The sequence below is a fragment of the Gopherus evgoodei genome, chromosome 8, assembly GCF_007399415.2.
Source record: "Gopherus evgoodei ecotype Sinaloan lineage chromosome 8, rGopEvg1_v1.p, whole genome shotgun sequence".
NCBI lineage: Eukaryota > Metazoa > Chordata > Testudines > Testudinidae > Gopherus > Gopherus evgoodei.
Window position 1 is genome coordinate 91,090,443 of NC_044329.1, and position 17,945 is coordinate 91,108,387.

The 17,945-nt window shown below is 48.0% G+C and overlaps 1 protein-coding gene across 4 annotated transcripts in view; it reads left to right on the plus strand.

The window, feature by feature from the left end:
* The window catches only part of NEGR1 (neuronal growth regulator 1), a 643,647-nt gene that overhangs the window by 369,104 nt on the left and 256,598 nt on the right, over positions 1–17,945 (plus strand). The gene's annotated exons all lie outside the window — the stretch shown is intronic.

Below are 17,945 nucleotides of genomic sequence, written 5' to 3' on the forward strand. Positions count from 1 at the left end.
CCCCTCAGCTATCCCTCCCCCCTCATACATTCCATGTACATGAGAGTACATGCATCGTGTCAAGAATTAAGAGTATGCCTTTGAATTTCTTGTATTTTGCCAATTCATTTTATAATGTCAATCATATCTAACTTGGAGAGGGTATATTTAATAATGATCCTTTGGGCTTTTTTCATGACAAATGGGCATATTTTATCTCATTTTTAGACTATGTAGGTCACAGCTGTCCAGTTTTTTCTTTGGTATAGAACTGTCTTTTGCAGAGTGAATTAGAGTAATGGATTAATTTCAGGAATCTACATGGAGAATCTGATTAATAAAATTATCCTTTTATGTGGAAATAATTCTTTTGTATGTTTCTAATCTTGAAAATGCTCGCTAATGAATGTGTGGGGTTTGGAGGGTCATTAAATGAACTGGGAAAAGTGTGGATTATTTTTGAAAGTTAGGTTGTGGCACATTCTGAAATATGTTTTTATTTCTGTGGAAATGTACAAACCTATTTCAAACAACGAGGGAGAGTAATGAATTTACCTATGATAGAAAATTGAAAAGCCTGAGATTTTCCTTTCAACTGACTCTTCTCCTCCCTGCCATCCCACACATTGGCAGTCTTTCTCTCTGCCAGTCAAAATAATGCACTGCAAATATAGTTAATTTGCTTTAGTGACAAAATGTGTATCCCTCACTTTAAGTGAATTTAGAGGATTGGGAAGTCCAAGAATTCAAAAGCTCTTTCTTCTTTGCAGTCTCTCTGGCTTGGACCTATTTCTTAGCTTTCCTTGCTTTTATGATTATAGTACGTATGGCAGTGAAAGTCTCAGAGGGCTCAAGGTCTTCCTGGAGTCTGAACTTGATCAATTTTGAGTAACATCAAATTTGTATAGCTAATAGAAACTCACCAGTAATCTCTAGGAATGGGAGCGAGGGTACTAACTGTGCTTTTAGTGAGGGATGTTGAGAATTTACTAAAGATGTTAATTGGGTGCTCTAGCATAATATCATATTGCAAGAGAGAGCATCTGCTTGGAATTGTACAAGGGAAAAGATACCCATCTTCACAATCTTGGAATAAGTTGTATACTGTGCATTTCAATAGGAATATAAATATTGTTTTATAAGGGCTCTCTTTTACAAATGGGATCAGGTTTATAAATGTATAGGTGATATATGACAAGGTATCTGTAAATACTCCCCATCTGCACCTTGACTTATTCCAGATTTTAAAATGCGTTTAGGACTGTATCTCACCACAATTAGCCTTTGTGATGCGTGAATCACAGAAACTGCACAGGGCTTCTTTGCTATGTGGCCGCAGACACTGAGATTCTGATTTGAAGGAGAGTGTCCTACCCTCCGTCAACCACCTCTACCTATAACAGAGACTGTGTGTCGTTAGTATCATCATCCTTTACTTGGATCAGATTATCAAACTCTATCCAGTATAAATGCTGAGTAATAGGGTTATGGGACAAATTACGTTGGTGATTGCATACTCGCTTGATTAACTGCAAAAATGTTTGAAGGAGCAGAGAAGAATGGCTAATAGTTTAGTTTTTCTCAGTTAATGAGAAAGAAATGATCCATTGTGTTGAAGACTCCTCATGGCCTACAACAAATTGTGAAAAGGAAAAGGAAAACTTCAGCTACCACTCTGTAGTGATCTGGGACAGAAGGCCCACTTTGGTGTTCACAGATGAGTGAGGTTTCCTTCCACCACAACCACACTTTGGCCAATTCCTGTCCCACAGGCAGGTTAGCTACAAGGGAGGAAGGGGAGAGGCAGGATCAGCATAGGGTGCTGTGTAGGTAAAGCTTCCAGGGTGTCCAGTTTTCGACCAAAACTCTCAGTCAAAAAGGGACCCTGGTGGCTCTGGTCAGCATAGGTTACCAGACAGCAAAAATGTGAAAAATCAGGATGGGGGTGGGGGTAATAGGAGCCTATGTAAGAAAAAGACCCAAAAATTGGGACTGTCCCTATAAAATTGGGACATCTGGTCACCCTAGGTCAGCACCGCTGACCAGACCATTAAAAGTCCAGTCGGCGGTGCAGCGGGGCTAAAGCAGGCTCCCTGCCTACCGTGGTTCTGCGCAGCTCCTGGAAGCAACGGCATGTCCCCCTTCCAGCTCCTATGCATAGGGGCAGTCAGAGAGCTCTGCATGCTGCACCCACCCCAAGTCCCAGCCAATGGGAACTGCAGAGGCAGCGCCTGCAGATGGAGCAGCGTGCAGAGCCACCTGGCTGCACCTCCACATAGGAGCTGGAGGGGAGAGGGTGGTAAACACCATCCAGAGCTTGCACTCCTGACCCCCTCCCAACCCCCTGCCCCAGCCCTGATCCCTCTCCCACACTCTGAATCCCTCAGTCCCAACCCAGAGCCTCCTCCTGCACCCCAATCCTCTCATCCCCAGCCCTACTCCACAGCCCCAGCTGGCATCTTCACCACCAACTCCCTACCTCAGCCCAGAATCCCCTCCTGCACCCTGAACCCTTCATTTCTGGCCCCACCCAGAATCTGCATCCCCAGCCCAGAGCCCATACCCTCCCCCACACCCCAACTTCCTGCATCAGACTGGAGCTCCCTCCCATACTCTGAACCCTTTAGTTCCACCCCCCCAACCTGGTGTGCCCTCCTGCACCCCAAACCCCTCATCCCAGGCCCCATTACAGAGCCCGCACCCCCAGCCAGAGCCATCACCTCTCTCGCATCTCAACCCAGTGCCTCAGCCCAGAGCCCCCTCCCACACCCTGAAGTTCTCATTTCTTGCCTAACCCCAGAGCCTGCACCAAAAGCCAGAGCTCTCACCCCCTCCTGCACCCCAACCCCGTGAGCCAGCTCAGTGAACATGAGCAAGTGACAGAGAGTGGGGAGAGTGAGTGACAGAGGGAAGGGGGGACAGAGTGGGCAGGGGCAGGGCCTCAGAAGGGGTGCGGCAGGGCTGGCCTTGGAGTAGGGGCAGGTCAGGGGCAAGGGTGTTTGGTTTTGTGTGAGTAGAAAGTTGGCAACTCTATGTGTAGGACTTTTACATTAAATTTTCTTCATTAAATCAATTCCACAACTCCCTCCATGAAAACACAGCCAGCTAGTTGTGGAAAGCTTGTTGCCTCTTAACAGCGCATATCAACTCAGCACAGTAGTTTAGGATGTGAACTGAAGAATAATACTATATCCAATTGAAACTGCAGGAGAAGTTCAGACAGGCTTCAGCCATAGGCACTGACTCTGTGGGTGCTCTGGAGTTGGAGCACGTGAAAAATTAGTGGGTGCTCTGCACCCACTGGCAACCAAACTCCCCCCTCCTTGCCTCCTTCTTCTCCCCCCCGAGTGCACCACATCCCAATTCCTCCCTCTCCCTCCCCCCACTTCCCACTACTCCCTCCCCCACTGCCTAACAGCTGTTTGGTAGCACTTAGGACTTTCTGGGAGGGAGAGGGAGGAGCAAGGACATATTGCACTCAGGGGAGGAGGTGGAGAAGAGGCAGGGCAAGGGTAGGGACTTGTGGGAAAAGGATGGAATGGGGGTGGGGCTGGGGACTTTGGGTGGTAGGAGCTGGGTGAGAAAAGGTGGGGTGGGGCGGGGACTTTGGGGAAGGGGTGGGGCAAGGGCGCTGCAGGGGCAGGAAGGGGTCAAGCACCCACGGGCAGAGGGGAAGTCGGCACCTAGGGGCTTCAACCGTCCTTGAACACGTACCTTCTGAATTTTGAGGGGTGTACAAACTCCAGATCCAGATCTAAATTTTGCAAATTGCTCATATCTTTATAATGGACAGAACAAAAAATTCAAATCCAAATATTGCGGAATTTAGGGATATTTGAATTCCAAGTCAGGATCCACATTTTGCCACTTATGCAAATCTCTACTCTAGCTGTTTCTCAAACTGGACACCTATGCTAACATTTCTTTTAGTACTGTGGGGTTTGCCTTTGCAGTTTCCTCTCCAAACAGTGGCCAATACCTAATTCATAGAATCACAGAAGATTAGAGTTGGAAGAGACCTCAGGAGATCATCTAGTCGAATCTCCTGCTCAAAGCAGGACCAACATCAACTAAATCATCCCAGCCAAGGCTTTGTCAAACTGGGCCTTAAAAACCTCTAAGAATGGAGATTCTACTACCTCCCTAGGTAACCCATTCCAGTGCTTCACCACCCTCCTAGTGAAATAGTGTTTCCTAAAAACCAACCTAGACCTCCCCCACTGCAACTTGAGACCATTACTCCTTATTCTGTCATCTGCCACCACTGAGAACAGCCAAGCTCCATCCCCTTTAAAACCCCCCTTCAGGTAGTTGAAGGCTGCTATCAAATCCCCCCTCACTCTTCTCTTCTGCAGACAAAACAAGTCCAGTTCCCTCATCCTCTCCTCATAAGTCATGTGCCCCAGCTCTCTAATAATTTTGTTGCCCTCTGCTGGACTTTCTCCAATTTGTCCACATCCTTTCTGTATGGGGGGCGGGGGGGGGGGCAAAACTGAATGCATTACTCCAGATGTGGCCTCACCAGTGCCAAATAGAGGGGAATAATCACTTCCCTAGGTCTGCTGACAATGCTCCTACTAATGCAATTTTGCTTGGCTTGTCAGAGAGATGATGAAATCATAACTTGAAGCTGAATGGACTTGGATTTGCAGGTATTCACAGTGACATATGGGTTTTTTAATACTGAAAACTAACCTACTTACAGAAAGAATGAGTAGTACTTGTGGCACCTTAGAGACTAACAATTTATTTGGGAATAAGATTTCATGGGCTAAAACCCACTTCATCAGATGCATGCAGTGGAAAATACAGTAGGGGGAAAATTAGCATAGGGAAATAGTTGGTCCTATGACACCATCATAGGACCTAATCACATCAGACGCACCATCAGGGGCTCGTTCACCTGCACATCTACCAATGTGATATATAACCACCATGTGCCAGAAATGCCCCTCTGCCATGTACATTGGCCAAAACGGACAGTCCCTACATAAAAGAATAAATGGACACAAATCAGATGTCAAGAATTATAACATTCAAAAACCAGTTGGAAAATACTTCATCCTCCCTGGACACTCAATTACAGACCTAAAAGTCACAGTTCTTAAACAAAAAAACTTCAAAAATGGACTCCAACGAGAAACTGCAGAACTGGAATTAATTTGTAAACTGGACACCATTAAATTAGGCCGAGTTACTGTCTGCTGGAAGAGAGGCAGCCACCATGCCTGAGTGACCAACGGCAGGGAATGCTAGGGACAGGGGAGAGTTGCGACCCAGGGACCTAACCACTAGGAAGTACCACTAATAAGCCTCAGGCCCATCACACCATTTTGATGACATTTAACTTGTTTAATGAACAAAAGTTATATGTGCAGAACAATTTAAAGTATTTCAGATGTGGTTACAACCTATATTACTTCATGGATCCCCCCCATCACACCATCATTAACTGCCCAAACTCATTTGTATTCACTCAGGGTGCACTGTGCTGTTTGTGGGGATTTATTTTTTTATATTTTACTAGTACTATGTTGTGCACACATGGGGGCAGCTTTTGGTTGACTATGTCCATATGCACATGGCAAAATAACTGGGGCTAGCAGTCAGAATATTTGATGGAAGTTGGACACATAGGTCCTAGGCTCAGAGAGACCCACTCTGAAGCCCTCCACATTGTGGAAGAGTATAAACAAAGTCGGCCATCAGTGAGATGGGCATAGTCCACATGCATATAAATGTATGCAACTCTCTCAATCTAGCAATGATCCCTAAACATAATTCTTGTCAGAGTTAAGCAGCAAGAGTAAGGGTTGCACAGTTGGAGCCTTGGAGAGACAGAGAGAGAGAGAGAGATTTGTTCTTCCACTATTATGCTGCACTTAAATTGTAAGTCTCCACGGAGAAAATCAGCTACTGAAATCAGCCTAGTGATGTAAGTAATTAATAAACTAGAAATGTATGCAGTGTTGTTGTAGCTGTGTTGGTCCCAGGATACTAGAGAGAGAAGGTGGGTGAGGTAATATCTTCTAATGGACCAACTTCTGTTGGTGACAGAGGCAAGCTTCTGAGCTTACATAGAGATCTTCGGGTCCTGAAAATGTGCTGAGTCTCATAGCTAAATACCAGGTGGAACAGATTGTCTAAGGACATTTCCCCGACCTGAAGAAGAGCTCTGTGTAAGCTTGTCTCTAAATACATTACCTCACCCACCTTGTATCGCTTAACTAGAAATGTCTGTTAAACTTCCATCTTATTTCTGGAGTTGTGTAGACTGAGAAGTAGTGCTTTTCATGTGCAGTGCAGTTTTGAAAAGTGCTGAAGCATATTTTTTCAAAGATGTTATTCTGTATGTGGTATCTGTAGTCCAGATTCAATAAATTCTCCATCCACTCTCTCTATTCTGAAAGCCTGTACAAGGCTGCAAAATTGATTTGTGCGCATTTTTGCAGCCTTACATAGGCTCTTGTGGCAAAGAAGCTGGACTGTGTTGTTTTTATTGATTCTTGTCCTGTGTAATTTTTATAGATCTATTTGATCAAACTTACCCTGGTACGTATTTTGGTGCAATTCAAAACATCAAAATCAAACGATGGCTACTATTCAAAATGTAATAGTTGATCATACCCTACATTTGTAATAACTGAGGCTCATAGGGTAGAGGTAGCCCAACTAGCTTACGAACATGCTTCTATAAACCACGAATATTTGGACCCCTGGTCTTGGGTGTAAGAAACATTGTATTGCCTTAATGATATTACTTCCTTTCAGTTGTTTGTGGGATAGTTCAGGCTTTCATGTTCAGTTCACACTATGCCTAGCAACAGCTATGAAGAATTATCAGGCTCTGTTTTCCTACAGAGCTGCTGTTAGCAATGTCACATGGCTTCCCTGACCTTCATTTCTCTCCAGCCTTTGTTTCCCTCTTTTCATCCCGAAACAGGTTCCCTCACGACTGCCTGCCCTAATCGGTTGCTTTTATTGTTTTAGCATGAAACTGCCTTACTCCAAACTCTACAGAGAGGGCACAACTCTACAGAAAGTTGGCAGTTTTTCAAAGGGACGCTATTAAGGGCCCAAAAGCAATTCCAATGGGTAGGAAAAATAGAAAATGTGGCAAAAGACCACCTTGGCTTAACCATGAGATCTTACATGACCTACAAAATAAAAAGGAGTCATATAAAAATGGAAACTAGGTCAGATTACAAAGGATGGATATAGGCAAACAACACAGGAATGCAGGGGCAAGATTAGAAAGGCAAAGGCACAAAATGAGCTTAAAATAGGTATGGGAATAAAGGGAAACAAGAAGACTTTTTATCAATACATTAGAAGCAAGAGGAAGACCAAGGAGAGGGTAGTCCCACTGCTCAGTAAGGAGGGAGAAACAGTAACAGGAAACTTGGAAATGGCAGAGATGCTTAATGACTTCTTTGTTTCGGTCTTCACTGAGAAGTCTGAAGGAATGTCTAACGTAGTGAATGCTTATGGGAAGGGGGTAGGTTTAGAAGATAAAATAAAAAAAGAGCAAGTTAAAAATCACTTAGAAAAGTTAGATGCCTGCAAGTCACCAGGGCCTGATGAAATGCATCCTAGAAAACTCAAGGAGTTAATAGAGGAGGTATCTGAGCCTCTAGCTATTATCTTTGGAAAGTCATGGGAGACGGGAGAGATTCCAGAAGACTGGAAAAGGGCAAATATAGTGCCCATCTATAAAAAGGGAAATAAAAACAACCCAGGAAACTACAGACCAGTTAGTTTAACTTCTGTGCCAGGAAAGATAATGGAGCAAGTAATTAAAGAAATCATCTGCAAACACTTGGAAGGTAGTAAGGTGACAGAGAATAGCCAGCATGGATTTGTAAAGAACAAATCGTGTCAAACCAGTCTGATAGCATTCTTTGATAGGATAACGAGTCTTGTGGATAAGGGAGAAGCGGTGGATGTGGTATACCTAGACTTTAGTAAGGCATTTGATATGGTCTCGCATGATATCCTTATCGATAAACTAGGCAAATACAATTTAGATGGAGCTACTATAAGGTGGGTGCATAACTGGCTGGATAACTGTACTCAGAGAGTAGTTATTAATGGCTCCCAATCCTGCTGGAAAGGTATAACAAGTGGGGTTCTGCAGGGGTCTGTTTTGGGACCGGCTCTGTTCAATATCTTCATCAACGACTTAGATGTTGGCATAGAAAGTATGCTTATTAAGTTTGCAGACGATACCAAGCTAGGAGGGATTGCAACTGCTTTGGAGGACAGGGTCAAAATTCAAAATGATCTGTACAAATTGGAGAAATGATCTGAGGTAAACCAGATGAAGTTCAATAAAGACAAATGCAAAGTGCTCCACTTAGGAAGGAACAATCAGTTCTTCTTCGAGTGATTGCTCATATCCATTCCAGTTAGGTGTACGCGCCGCGCGTGCACATTCGTCGGAAAACTTTTACCCTAGCAACTCAGTGGGCCGGCAGGTCGCCCCCTAGAGTGGCGCCACCATGGCGCTCCATATATACTCCTGCCGGCCCACCCGCTCCTCAGTTCCTTCTTACCGCCCGTGTCGGTCGTTGGAACAGTGGAGCGCGGCTTAGCTGACCTCCACTTCCCTAGCTACTCGTTTTCTCGTATATAATTATGCAGTTATAACACTTTTATATATATATATTTGTATGGTTATACGTGTTTTCCTTGCTAACATGGTTAGTTTAGTTAGCGGGGTTCAGGAAGTAGCCCCTTCCATGAGCCCAGTGCCGGAGCCATGCATGGCTCACCAGATTTTCAAAAGGGGCCCGGCTTACCAGAAGCCGCGGCCGAAGAGAGATCTACATGACTCCTGTTTGAAGAATCACACTTGACAGATAAGTGCCCCATTTGCAAGGCTTTTAAGCCGAGAACAAAAAGGTGCGGGACTTTCACTTGCCCCTCCACCTTGGGCGCGGAGCGATGTTCAAGCGGCGGGCAGAAGCGCCTCCTCGGCACCGGACCCCGCCGGTACCACCAAGGCCTTCCGGCACCGACCGTCGCCGGCACCGATGTCGACTCGGCACCGTTCCCTTCTTCCGAGGTCGAGAGAGTCTACGATTCCTGCTGGTGCCTGGCGGCTCCCCGGCACGCGCCGTGGTTGAGCCCCCTGCTCCCGCTACTTCCGTGCCACCTGCATCGCAGCCAGAGAGCTCGCCTCAGTTGCGTTATCCGGCCTGCAGAGGCACCGATGACTTCGGCTCCGTCGATTCCAGTCCCCCAGGACCAGGGAATCCGGTGCCTGGCAGCTCCCCGGCTCGCGCCGTGGTAGAGCTTACTGCTCCTGCTGCTTCTGTGCCAGCTGCACCACAGCTAGACAGCTCGTCTAAGATGGCTCGCCCGGCGCCGACGACGTCGGCACCGTCGATCCCGGTCCCACGAGGGCCGTAGAATCCGGTGCCTGACGGCTCCCCGGCACGCGCCGTGGTTGAGCGTATTGCTCCTGCTGCTTCCGTGCCAGCGGCACCGCAGCCAGAGAGCTCGTCTAGTCGGATCGCCCGGCGCCGACGCCTGCTACGGCACCGATGACGTCGTCACCGTCGATCCCGGTCCCACAAGGGCCGTGGAATCCGGTGCCTGACGGCTCCCCGGCACGCGCCGTGGTTGAGCGTATTGCTCCTGCTGCTTCCGTGCCAGCGGCACCGCAGCCAGAGGGCTCGTCTACGTCGGATCGCCCGGCACCGACACCTGCTGCGGCACCGATGGCGTCGGCACCGTCGATCCCGGTCCCACACGGGCCGTAGAATCCGGTGCCTGACGGCTCCCCGGCACGCGCCGTGGTTGAGCGTTTTGCTCCGGCTGCTTCCGTGCCAACGGCACCGCAGCCTGAGGGCTCGTCTACGTCGGATCGCCCGGCACCGACACCTGCTGCGGCACCGATGGCGTCGGCACCGTCGATCCCGGTCCCACACGGGCCGTAGAATCCGGTGCCTGACGGCTCCCCGGCACGCGCCGTGGTTGAGCGTATTGCTCCGGCTGCTTCCGTGCCAACGGCACCGCAGCCAGAGAGCTCGTCTACGTCGGATCGCCCGGCACCGACACCTGCTGCGGCACCGATGACGTCGGCACCGTCGATCCCGGTCCCGCAAGGGCCATAGTATCCGGTGCCTGACAGCTCCCCGGCACGCGCCGTGGTCGAGCTACTTCTCCGGCTGCTTCCGTGCCCACGGCACCGCGGCCAGAGGGCTAGTCTAAGTCGGATCGCCCGGCACCGACACCTGCTTCGGCACCGTCGATCCCGGTCCCGCAAGGGCCGTAGAATCCGGTGCCCGACGGCTCCCCGGCACGCGCCGTGGTTGAGCGTATTACTCCCGCTGCTTCAGTGCTGACGGCACCCCAGCCAGACGGCTTATCTAACTCGGTTCTCCCGGCACCGGCACCTACCGAAGCTCTGATGACCTCGGTACCATGGATCCCGGCCCCACGAGGGCCGTCGAATCCGGTGCCTGACAGCTCCCCAGTACGCACTGTGGTTGAGCCTGCTGTTCCCTGCGCGCCGGAGATGTTACCAACGGCGAGGGCTCTCAGTGCCATGACGGAGTCAGTGCTGCCTGACCCGGGCACCGCCGGTACGGGTAATACAGTCTCTTCAAGGGACTGTCCCCTGTCAGTACAGCAGAGCGGCACCGTCTATGATCACGGTCCCGCAGACGCTCCAAGTCCTGTCGGCACGCCGGACACCACTGGCAGTCCCGGTACTGTTTTCCTCGGTACTGGTCACACTCACTGCACCGGTCGGTATCCCGTTCGCCGACCCGCTATCGGCACCGTTCCGACATCTGGCACCGGGGCAGGTACCTTGACTCCTGTAGCTCTTCTCCGAGCCTCGAGATCTCGGTCGACCTCCCGACACCGTTCTGGTTGCGGGTCTGGATCTCGTTCCAGGTACCGATACGCCTCCCGATGCCGGTCCCCGGTGCCGAGTTGGGCAAGGTCCGAGTGAGTCAGGGACTCGGCCCGTGCCCTCTTTTAGTACCTCCATGGCCGTCCGGACACGCATCCGTGTCACCCCATATGCGCGGATTTTATGCTCAGGACCACGATCCTGATATCATGGCCAGCGGGCGCCAGCCCCGAAGCGGAAAGAGCCTTGGCGAATGCAAGGTGTACTCTGCAGGGGCCCTGCACCTCTGGGTAGCGAAGCAACAAGCCTTGCTTAGCTGCGATAATTATAGCACCTGGGTGGAGGAGTTTCTCCCTCGAACCTCCCACCTAGAGTTCGCTGCCGTCTTGGAGGACGGGGGAAAGAATTTACCCTTTGTTGGTAAAGGCATCTTCGCGGCAGAGACAGCCCCAGACTGCGAAGCCTGCTGGACAATAGGGTCCTAATGCGTCTCAGCATGTATACGCCTGCGACCAAACGCAGGCCTTTATGGCCCCAGCCGCCATACTCTGTGCCTAGCCAGAGGCAGAACTCTGGAAAACGGCAAGGCCAAGGTGGTCGCAGACAAACGTCAGGCCCCCTAAAAAGCCAAAGTCGAGGTCCCTCGCAATTACCACTGGGACCAAAGACGGACCTTCCAAGGTTCACCGGAGGGCGGTGTACCAGTCGCAGGACGGGATCCTGATCCCGCTTTCTCCTGGCATGGCCCCAGTTACTTTTAGGTCGCTGGGTCCTGCGCACGATGGAGCATAGGTACCACCTTAAAATTGCTCCAGCCCTGTCCCCCTTCAGCGGACGAAAGGGGCTAGGGGTTTTACTCCCGTTATGCCCTAGTCCCCCACTCGACCACAGGTCAGACCTTCCTGGTCCTGCATGGACTCAACCGGTTTGGGATAAGGTTGAAGTTCTGCATGGTATCCCTGGGAACCATTATTCCATCCTTGCCTCCGGGGGGCTACTATGCCGCCCTGGATAGGAAGGACGCGTACTTTTGCAATGCCATCTTCCCTCCGCATGGGAGATGCCTCCGCTTTATAGCCAGCGGTGAATACTCCCGGTTTACGGCCATAGTCGCCGCCTACCGTAGCTATGTCGGATATGCGTTTTTCCGTATTGGGACGATTCGCTTATCCGAGGAGACTCTGACACACAAACCACTCAGCCCGTGGGCATCGTCACGGTCTTATTCACAGATCAAGGCCTGATGATTACTAATAGAGCAATCCGCTCTGGTTCCCACGCAGAGGTTGGGCTTCCTAGGGGCTATCTTGGTCTCCTACCTAGCCGGAGCCTGCTTATCGCAACTGCGGTTTTAGGCGATGGCATCAATCATCTGAGGTCTGAAGGCTTTCCCAACGACCTCAGCTCGTTCTTGTCTCAGTCTCCTGGGTCCATGGTTGCCCGCAAGTTTGTAACCAAACGCGCCAAGCTCCGCCTCCGTCCTCTCCAAGTCCGGCCCACCTCGGCGTACCGCTTGGACAGGGAGCCAATGGTCATGGTAGTCACCGTTCCCTCGAACGCCTTAGGCTCCCTAGAGTGGTGGCTAACTCCCTCCTTGGTGTGGACAGGATGCGGTTTCATCCGCCCCAGCCCTCACTGCCCCTGACGGCGGACGCATCATCTCTCTGCTCGAGTGCTCATGGTCACCTCCGAGCTTAAGGCCTTCGGTCTTCTAGGGAGCTGGCATTCCTCATTAATGCCCCAAGAATGAGAGTAGTCCGCCTGGCATGCCAGGGGTTCCATCGGCAGCTGCGAGGCCGTTGTATCTCGGTGTTTACAGCCAACACAATGGCCAGGTGCTTCATAAGCATTCAGGGGGGACATAGTCCTCCCCCCCTTTTTTGTCAGGAGGCCATCCATTTCCTGGTCTTTTGCATGGCCCACTCGATGGAGCTGGCGACGTCCTTTCTCCCAGGCGTTCGGAACGTCTTATCTCTTTGACTCAGCAGGTCTTTCCTGTCTTACGAGTCATCACTCTGCCCCATGTGAGGCGTCCCGCTTTCCGGAAGTGGAAATGGTTCCTCGCACAGACCTGTTCGCTCACCGCGAGTGCAGGAAATGCCAGATGTTCTGCTCCTTCCAAGGTCTCTCCTCGGAATCGATCTTGGTCGCATTCCTGATGCCGTGGAACGGCCAACTGCATTATGCCTTCCCGCTGTTCCCACTGGTTCGTTACGTCCTGCTCAAATTCCGCAGGGGCGGAGCGTGCATCATCATCATGATCACTCCAAAGTGGTCCAGGCAGCACTGACATACCACGTTGCTCGGCCTGTCAGCCCAGACCTCATCACTCAGGGCAATGACAGGCTTCGTCACTTGGACCTGCAGCCTCTTCGCCTCACATACCTGAGTCGGGGTGACAGGCAGCCTTCCGCCTGGTCAACGTACCGAGCCAGGTGGAAGCGTTTCCTTTACAGCTGCAGTACGCTCGATCTTGCTCCTGCTGAGGTCTCGATCCCCTCTATTTGGCCTGCCTCTGGCCTTCAGCGGCAGGATCTGGCGGTATCATCGCTGAGGATACTCTCAGCAGCCATCCCTACCTTCCAGCAGGCTAAGATGGACGTTCAGTGTCCCACTATGGGTTCGAGGTCCCTCAAGGGCTTGGAGCGCTTGCACCCTCGGGTGCGCCGCCCAGCCCCGCCCTGGGGCCTCAACCTAGTCTTGGCCAGACGGGTCTCTGAGATCAGAGCTCTTACGAAGGTTCCACAAAGACAAGGTGCAGTTATGACCGCACCCGGCTTTCCTCCCTAAGGTGTTTTGGCCTTTTATGTTACCCACAGCTCAACGCAATGGGCATAACCGTTGCACTCCTTGGACATCTGTGGAGTGCTCGCATTAGTTGTGCTGACAGAATCATTTCCTAAGGTGCCCCAGCTCTGCCCCGGTAGCGGGCCAAAGGGAGGGCTTGCTTGTTTTCCTCTCAGAGGATCTCATCTTGGGTGATGGCGGACATCCCCACTTGTTCTGATTTGGCTCATATTTCCCCAAGCCACATCACCGTGCATTCTACCAGGGCTCAGGCTTCATCTGCCGCCTTGCTGGCTCGTGTTTCTACCCACGAGACCTGTCGCGAAGCTCCATTGGTCCTCGGTCCTTACCTTTGCTTCGCAGTATGCCCTGGTTCAAGAGAGGCTGTAGCCTCTGGCTCGGCAGTTTTATTCTGCCACATTTCACTCCGACCCCACCGCCTTTGTAAGGCTTGGGATTCACCTAACTGGAATGGATATGAGCAATCACTCGAAGAAGAAAAGACGGTTACTCACCTTTGTAACTGTTGTTCTTCGAGATGTGTTGCTCATATCCATTCCACACCCGCCCTCCTTCCCCACTGTCGGAGTAGCCGGCAAGAAGGAACTGAGGAGCGGGTGGGCCGGCAGGAGTATATATGGAGCGCCATGGTGGCGCCACTCTAGGGGGCGACCTGCCGGCCCACTGAGTTGCTAGGGTAAAAGTTTTCCGACGAATGTGCACGCGCGGCGCGTACACCTAACTGGAATGGATATGAGCAACACATCTCGAAGAACAACAGTTACAAAGGTGAGTAACCGTCTTTTTCACACATACAGAATGGGAAGAGACTGTCCAGGAAGGAGTATGGCAGAAAGAGATCTAGGGGCCATTGTGGACCACAAGCTAAATATGAGTCAACAGTGTGATGCTGTTGCAAAAAAAGCAAACGTGATTCTGGGATGCATTAACAGGTGTGTTGTAAACAAGACATGAGAAGTCATTCTTCTGCTCTACTCTGCGCAGGTTAGGGAGTATTGTGTCCAGTTCTGGGCACTGCATTTCAAGAAAGATGTGGAGAAATTGGAGAGGGTCCAGAGAAGAGCAACAAGAATGATTAAAGGTCTTGAGAACATGACCTATGAAAGAATTGAGTTTGTTTAGTTTGGAAAAGAGAAGACTGAGAGGGGACATGATAGCAGTTTTCAGGTATCTAAAAGGCTGTCATCAGGAAGAGGGAGAAAACTTGTTCACCTTAGCCTCTAATGATAGAACAAGAAGCAATGGGCTTTAAACTGCAGCAAGGGAGATTTAGGTTGGACATTAGGAAAAAGTTCCTAACTGTCAAGGTAGTTAAACACTGGAATAAATTGCCTGGGAAGGTTGTAGAATCTCCATCTCTGGAGATATTTAAAAGTAGGTTAGATAAATGTCTATCAGGGATGGTCTAGACAGTATTTGGTCCTGCCATGAGGGCAGGGAACTGGACTCGATGACCTCTCAAAGTCCGTTCCAGTCCTAGAGTCTATGAATCTATCCCTGGGAACTTGGACATTACCTTTTTTAGGAATTCTACCTACCTTCCCAATACGGCTTTTTTTAGGATTAATAGTTAATAATTGTACAGTAATTTGAAATGTAAATCCTTATATCTGTATTAAATTATTTTTATTATTGTTTGTTTATTTATTATTTTATTTTCATGGTAAGTTATGGTCTTAGACAGCCAGACACACATTCTGTCTGAATTCCCAATATTTATAGTCTCTAGCTGATGCAGAATTCAACAACTGCAAAAAAATGGTACAGTATGTAGCAGATGCTGAGTCATTCAAGCAACTTTTCAGTGAGTAAATGCCTGTGATAAAAGAATGTTTACAAAATCTAATTATACAACACAGCCGCAGTTGTTGCTATTACGGGTACTACTGTTTTCAACATAGAAATGTAAAACTGCCCATTTTTCTTTGGCCCTCTCCTTTCAAGGAAACATAGTGGCTACCTATTCAAAGGCAACTTGGTTTCATTATCTCTGATGTATGCAGTTTGTGAGGTGGCACTGTCCAAGTCATTTTTAAAATACATTAGGGGGGATAATCATAGACTATTCGTGAATCAACTATTCTTGGTTGAACTGGATAAATGGCTGAGAAGAATTTATGGGCCAGATCATGGATTTGTGGTGCATGTAGTCACAAGCAAGAGGGGAACTATGAGGCACTGTGGCATTCCAACTTGGCTCTCTTGAAATCCACTAGTACAGAATTTATATGGGTCCTCTGTGTACTGAGCAGTGGAATAAAATTAAAGGCCATGTTTAAAACCAGAGGTGTGGTCCATTGTTTTAGCTTAAATACCTGCTCCCCTAATCTATTTCCATCCTTTTTGGAAGGAAATGTGAAGGATGGCAGCGTTTGACCCCATATGTTTACAGCTATTTTACTACTGTGCACACTGGGTCACACTTTAGTTTTAAATAAGACACGTGTGTGATTTGGGAAGAGGGATTGGTGCAAAGAGTTAAGCTGCATCAGGACCTTTGAGAGCCAGCAACCCTTCCTTGCAAGTGTGCAGATCCGAGCCATTGGCCCACTCTTCTGCTGAAACCTTTTGAAGGTGTGGGGGTGACACTGCTGCTTGCTCTAGTGCAGGGAATGCAAGAGACTACAGTTGTGGCTGACACCTACACTGAATTTAGAAGGCTCCTTGCATCCATCTCAAGTATTATGCACCCACAGAGGTCCAGCCACAGTCTGTCCCATAATACATATAGAAAAGTATTGTTAACCTGGACTTCACTACTTGCCAAACCCAACAATCCATATGTAAAAAAATGAGTCTCCCTGCTTAGCAAATGTTAAATAGTGTTGCGGTGAAGTTCCATACTTAGTAACTTATATATAACCCTATAGTATATTTAACAGTACTGTATACAACCATGTGAAATACTATAAACTGCAGTTATCAGAAAAGGAACTTAAAGCATTTTTGGATAGTGTATTCTTGATCTTTAACTATTGTTTATTCACTCACTGTTTCATAAAGGTTGTAATAATTAACGAGATTCTAATGTAATTTAAGGTTTCCTTAGCCCTTCTTCTTCGAAAGTAATGGTTAAGATATCAGGAATTTTTAACTAATATGATCAAACTATTTTGAGTGTTTCTGTACCTTAATAAAATTTAGGGAATAAACTGAATACTCAAGATCTTCTGAACATTTTCAATATTTTTTGTCATTATGAAGGTTTTTGCTATTACAATGTTAGTAAAGGAGGTGCCCAGTAAAGACAATAGATATGGTCCCCAAGAGAGAGGAAATCTGTTTTTCTTCATAAATATTTTTATTAAAAAAATTGAAATCTCATAATTATATTTTTCCTGTAGTACAAGCATATGCTTGCATTATGGAACAGTTTTGTTTGAAAACTGCATTTTTGGTACAAAAATGTAGCCATTGCTAGAGTTTCATCACATTTACTAGAAGATACCATTATAGTGCAGAATATATCACTTTTTGCATGTTTGACATTGAGAATGTGTCTGTACTCTGAAAAGTGTTTGTAGAAATAGCAGTGTGGTGTTCCCTGTTATCTTTCAGTGACTTCCATACTAAAGGTGCTTAGTTAATATATAAAAAGACACTTCACAAGTGAAAGCTCAGCCTGGATTCCACAAGTAACTTTGGTTCTTGTCTTGCTGTGCATCATTACCAGTAATAAAGATTCTGCAGGCCAAATGTTACCCTCCCATTTACCCTTGTAAAACTCCATTGTCTTCAAGTTATGCCCTCATTGATGCTTTCAGTTACACTGCTGAAGCCTTATTATATTCTGATTAGTTCTATAAATGGAATTTAGTGAACTATTCTGCTTAAGATATACAGAAAGGAAAAAGAAATGCAGCTCACTCTCTCTTGGCTATAATGGCATTGCAGGACCAACAGGCGTAAAAAGCAATAAAAACTTACTTTACTCACTAATGTGAAGAGATATAACTCTAGATACACACAGGCAGCAGATGGAATGAATAGGAAAGTACTATTTTTGCATAATCATTTTTCAGAGAACAATAGCATTTTAATTTAATGTCCATTATGGACTAACATGAGCATGTCCAGATTTTGCCTAAACAAGAGCAACATTGGCAGATTGCTAGGAATCTGAGATCTATTCCAAATGTTCATAAACTGGAGCAGATTGCAGTTGTCCTAGTGTTTAATATGGAGCATCCTGATCCATTGGCTGTACCTTCATATAAATGATGGAATAGTTGTGGTCATAAACAATTCTGAACAAGGATTTGTTTGCAAAATACCATGAAAACCATTGTAG